Source organism: Oryctolagus cuniculus, chromosome 9 (assembly GCF_964237555.1).
Source record: "Oryctolagus cuniculus chromosome 9, mOryCun1.1, whole genome shotgun sequence".
NCBI lineage: Eukaryota > Metazoa > Chordata > Mammalia > Lagomorpha > Leporidae > Oryctolagus > Oryctolagus cuniculus.
The window spans coordinates 47549956-47556280 of NC_091440.1; the positions used below are offsets into that span (position 1 = coordinate 47549956).

Sequence of the window (6325 nt, forward strand, 5' to 3'; positions counted from 1 at the left end):
CTGCCCTTCTATGAGTCTGCTGTGTATCCTGCTTCCCATGTTGGATCATTCTCCCCCTTTTTTATTCTATCAGTTAGTATTAGCAGACACTATTCTTGTTTCTGTGATCCCTTTGGTTCTTAGTCCTATCATTATGATCAATTGTGAACAGAAATTGATCCCTGGGACTAGTGAGATGGCATTGGTACATGCCACCTTGATGGGATTGAATTGGGATCCCCTGGCATGTTTCTAACTCCGCCGTTTGAGGTAAGTGTTTGTGTGATCATTTTGACTCTTAGACCTATCAATGTGATCAATTGTGAACTGAAATTGATCACTTGGATTAGTGAAATGGCATTGGTACATGCCACCTTGATGGGATTGTATTGGAATCCCCTGGCACATTTTTAACTCCAGCATTTGGGGCAAGTCAGCTTGAGCATGTCCCAAATTGTACTCCTCCTGCTGCCTTCTTGTCCCTTTGGTCAAGGAGGCATTTTTGGTCTCTGTCAGGCACCTTTCCTATGAGATCCTTAATGGCACACACATGCCGTGTTCTCACAGCTGGTGCCACTTCTTGTCCTAATGATCTTGGACAGATCTTCACAAGCTATAAGTAGATGTAGGAAAGTAATTGCTTTTGGTTGACAAAGCATAAACCTTGGGCTGGTTAAGTCTTGCTGTATGATCTGTTTTTGCTTTTTTCTCTCAGGCTACCCAAAGAACTGCACTATTATGTCTAATAGTTGCATTAACATTAGCCAGCAGCATTCATATTCAAGGAGAAGTGCAGCATTGATTCTTTTCCGTTGTTCCATCTGTTCTGAATTTAAATCATTTTTGAGCAGTAGCTTTCTCTCATGATTTTTCTGGACCTTTGAGAGAATATTCTTTACATTTGATTTCACATACTTTAGCATACCTGGAATGTCAGAAGTGGTTGACTTGGGTATATTGTGGGTATCACTCATAGCTTGAACTTCCTGACAGATTTCACTATTTTTATCTAATTGAGGATTTTTATGTTTCTTGTTCTGTAATATCTGTAAAGCTTGAAGTTCTATATTTAAAAATGATAGAAGTTTCAGTCATTCTTTTTTTTTAAGATAGTATTTACTACTTCCTGATGCAGTAAATTTCTCTTTAATTAAAAATAAAGAAAACATGAATTTGGAAAGTCTAGATCTTCTCTCACAGTTGAAGTGATACTTTCTTCAAAATTGCATAATGACTTTATCTGAGACTAACCAAGAGCAGAGCTGATAGTCTTGCTCCTGCCACCATCGTAAGGATGTTTTCTGCTCACAGTGGAACCTTGTACCCCATTGCCTCTAGCAGATTCAGCATATCTCCCTCGATAGTCAGTTTGGGACCTGACTGTGACACTCTCATGTCCTTCCCAGAAATGTTTTTAAATATGATTTGAGGTAACTTTCTAAGCGAAATAGAATTTTCATATTGATTGAATAAAATATATACTAAAGAAAACTGACCTATACTTGTTCAGACTGAGACATTACTTGTGACTAATACATCTGAAAGTTTAAATACAGGGACTCATTTTGTCAGGAAAACAAATTGATACAGTCATGTAAATGAAGAAAAAAAATCATGTAGGCAAAACTTTCTTCAGAGTAAAATATTTAGTTACTTTCTTCTGTTTCTTAAATATTGCACAGAAAAAAATCCCACAATCATAAGATGTCTCTCTCTCTCACTGTCCACTCTGCCTGTCACAAAAAAAAGAATAAAGCAATCATACTCATAAAATAAATATATTTTATTTTTCATGTGCTTAAACATAAGGAATAATTTTCAGTCACTATCAAATAGCAACCATATTAGTATTTATTAGAAATGTTGAATCTTTGAAATGTAACTGCAGTGTTTTTCAAAACTATCAATTTAGTTTTGATATACTCATATTTGATCTACATATTTGCATATATATTTGTTATGTTTAAACTGATTGTATAAACACGTACATATATAAATATATATAATGCTTGGGCTGAATGCAGCAATGATATATTACATAATTTCTAAACTATTATAAGTGTTATATGATAAATCAAATGCTAATAAAATAAATATGGAAGAGCATTAGCCGGGTACATTATTTTTATCAGAAAAAGGAGAAAGTGAACCTAAATTTCATTGACTATAGTATCTTTAAATAAGTTAGCTTGCATATTTTGTTAAACACTGGCAGACAATACAGGAATCCTGTGTCACAGTTTAAGGGCAGTTTATTCTGAGAAGTAGTCAGGGTTTCTGCATTTGTATGGGTTTCCAGAGAGGCAGTTCCCACTTACTGACATGAAGAAGACAGAATTGTATATAAGAAAAAGAATTCTAGGCTTAGAAAATTCCAGCACTTTTTAATGTACCAAAAACTTGCTGTGCCTTTGGCTTAGGTGGAAATATTTCTATTAAACTGGAAGAATGGACCTTGATTTGCTCAAAGGAAGACATTATCTCTCTCTCAAAGTTGCTCACTATATAAAAATCTATGAATGATATTCCTCAACAAAGGTAGCTAGAGTCTCTGCTCAGAAAACAGGCTGTGAGAAATCCATGGAAAGTTGTCTTTTATCAATATGTAACCAAATTATTGAATATGTATCCAACTATTTTAAAATTTCCCCATCTAGTGGCAGTTATATGGTACAGTGTTTTATACCAATTGGGGCACCCCCCCATCTCAAACTGGACTACCTCAGTTAAAGTCCTGGTTATTCTCCAGAATTCGGATCGCAGTTATGCAGACCTGGGGAGCAGTAGATGATGGATCAAATAGTTGGATCCATGCAATCCAAATGGGAGATGTGTATTGAATTACCAGCTCCGGGCATTGGAGAGTGAATCAGCTGATGGTTTTCTCTTTCTCTCTCTCTCTCACTCTTTCTCTCTCTCTCTCTCTCTCTGTCTTTTTCCTCTGTCCCTCTGTGTCCACATAAAATAAATAGGCAATTAAATAATTAAATAATTAAATTTTCCTCTAGAGCTACTTTTCAATACTATTTGTTCTCCCTTTTACAAACACTAGACAATATTATTTTTGTATTTAATAAAATGTTAATTTACAATAGTAATCTAAAAGACAGTTATTACATTAATATTTCTAAGGTATCTAATATTTTGAATATTTTCACCACTGTAGAGATCTTATGTGTGTGGATTCACATAATTTTGTTTTATATTAAAAATACTACTCAATCTAAGGTTAAATAAGTATTTATGTTTATTTGTATTGTTCCTTAATTTTTCAATCAGCAATTTAAAATAATCTCGTAAATATTTTGTGGCATAATGAATAATAAACAAATTGTACTTAGAAAGTATGCATCAATAGGAAACTCAGAGTGGGGGAAGATGTCAGCAATTCTGGCCTCCAGAATTATGGAGGAATTAATTTCTATTATGTTAACTCACACACACATATATACACACACACAGATGAGCCTCGGACATAATTGAACCTCTAAATATTGAAGTATGAAAGAAATTCAATGTGATAATGCTTATTTATCATGTTCATTGCATTATATAGACATTATACTTTATTAATAAAATTTCAGCATTATATCTAAAGTTTTATATCCATTTTTTAAAATCTAGGACTATTATTATTGTTATGAGTATTGTGATTTATTTTTTTCACTTATTTAATGTCTTTTTACAATTTCAAGATGTATTGTAATGATAAATAGTAATTATTCAACATTTTCACTTTAAAGTTATTCATTTATAAGTAAATTACAAAATGACTAAAGATACTATTATGAATCATTTAAAATAAAATAACTAAGATTTATCATTTATTGGTTGATTGAGGGCTATTATGGTGATTATTTTTAAAACAGCTCCTCAGTGTTGTACAGTTGCAGACAAACATTGAAATTACAAATACTAATAAACATACAAATGATAATAAATGTGTTTTTTTAACTTAAAAATTATATGCTGAAAAACAATTCTTGTTCACTTGAACTTGCTATTATAACAAGGTATTGGTGAGGTCATACTTTTAGTAGTATTTTAACGATAATGAATGTTTTCCCTTTGCAAATCAGTATAAAATTATACTGTTATCAACCATGAATAGACATCAGGCAGCCATTTGGAGAGAGATAATTTCTATAAAACTGTATGACCCTTAGAGTCATAATCTGATGCATGTATATGCTATAAGCCAAGAAGGAATATTATTAAAGATTTTTAGAAGGTGTATGTGGAATGAATATATTGCTGCCTCATTATCATACTAATTTCCTTCATTTCAACCTTAAATTTAGCAATTACATAAGAAGCTACAATAGTATTTAGCAAATGTAAATCAGATAAAAAGAAAAAACATATTAGTAGGTGGACAATATCTACTTAAGGTATTAATAATGTGACTGCATACAAGTGAGTATGTTGAAATATATTTCTCATTTATAGCTTTCATGGAATTACAAATATTAAAAAGATATATGATTTCCAGAAACATGACAACTTATAAGACCTTATATCTCTTAACCTAGGTATTTTTTCCCAACTTTTATTTAATAAATATAAATTTCCAAAGTACAACTTTTGGGTTATAGCAGCTTCCCCCCTCAACCTCCCTCCCAGCCACAACCATCCCATCTCCCACTCCCTCTCCCACCCCATTCTTCATCAAGATTCATTTTCAATTATCTTTATATACAGAAGATCAACTTAGTATATACTAAGTAAAGATTTCAACAGTTTGCACCCTCACAGATACACAAAGTATAAAGTACTGTTTGAGTAATAGTTTTACCATTAATATGCATACTACAACACATTAAGGACAGAGATCTTACATGTGAGGTAGGTGAACAGTGAATCCCATTGTTGATTTAATAATGACACTCTTATTTATGATGTCAGTAATCACCCAAGTCTCTTGACATGAGCTGCCAAGGCAATGGAAGCCTCTTGAGTTCACCAGCTCTGACCTTATTTAGACAAGGTCATAGTCAAAGTGGAAGTTCTCTCCTCCCTTCAGAGAAAGGTACCTCTTTCTTTGATGGCCTATTCTTTCCTCTGGTATCTCACTCAGAGATCTTTCATTCAGGTTTTTTTTTTTTTTTTTTTTTTTTTTTTTTTGCCACAGTGTCTTGGCTTTCCATGCCTGAGGAACTCTCATGGGATTTTTAGCTGGATGCTAATGCCTTAAGGGCTGATTCTGAGGCCAGAGTGATGTTTAGGATGTCTGCCGTTCTATGAGTCTGCTGTATATCCTGCTTCCCATGTTGGATAATTCTCTCCTTTTTGATTCTATCAGTTAGTATTAGCAGACACTAGTCTTGTTTATGTGATCCCTTTGACACTTAATCCTATCATTATGATCAATTATGAACTGAAACTGATTTCTTTGATTAATAAGATAGCATTGGCACATGCCACCTTGTGGGATACAATTGGAATCCCTTGGCATGTTTCTAGCTCTACCGTTAGGGGTAAGTCCAAGTGAGCATGTGCATCTTCTCCATCTCTTATTCCCACTCATATATATATATATATATATATATTTGACAGGTAGAGCTGTACACAGTGAGAGAGAGACAGAGAGAAAGGTCTTCCTTCCATTGGTTCACTCCGCAAGTGGCCGCCATGGCCGGGGCTGCACTGATCCGAAGCTTGGAGACAGGCATCTCCTACTGGTCTCCTATGTGGGTGTAAGGGCCCAAGCACCTGGGCCATCCTCCAATGCCCTCCCGGGCCACAGCAGAGAGCTGGACTGGAAGAGGAGCAACAGGGACTAGAACCAGGCACCCATAAGGGATACTGGTGCCACAGGTGGAGGATTAACCAAGTGAGCCACAGTGCTGGCCCCTCCCACTCTTATATTTAACAGGGATCACTTTGCAGTTTAAATAAATGACTAAGAATAATCGTGTGTTAATTAAAGAGTTCAAGCAATGGTATTATATAGAACAAAAATAGTAAAAATAATAAAATAGTAAGTTGTTCCTCAACAGTCAGGACAAGGGCTGATCAAATCTTTGTTTCTCATAGTGTCCATTTCACTTCTTCAGGTTTCCTTTTAGATGCTCAGTTAATTGTCACAGATCAGGGAGAACATATGATATTTGTCTCTTTGGGACTGGCTTATTTCACTCAGCATGATGTTTTCCAGATTCCTCCATTTTATTGCAAATGACCAGATTTCATTTTTTTTTTACTGCTGTATAGTACTCTATAGAGTACATATCTCTTAAATACTTTATCCAGTCTTCTGCTGATGGGCATTAGGCTGATTTCATATCTTAACTATTGTGAATTGAACTGCAATAAACATTGAGGTGCAGACGGCTCTTTTATTTGC

The 6325-nt window shown here is 34.4% G+C and overlaps 1 pseudogene; it reads right to left on the reverse strand.

Moving 5' to 3' along the window:
• Positions 1-231: 231 nt before the first annotated feature.
• On the reverse strand, positions 232-1374 carry LOC127492017 (protein FAM98B-like; annotated as a pseudogene).
• Positions 1375-6325: the final 4951 nt, after the last annotated feature.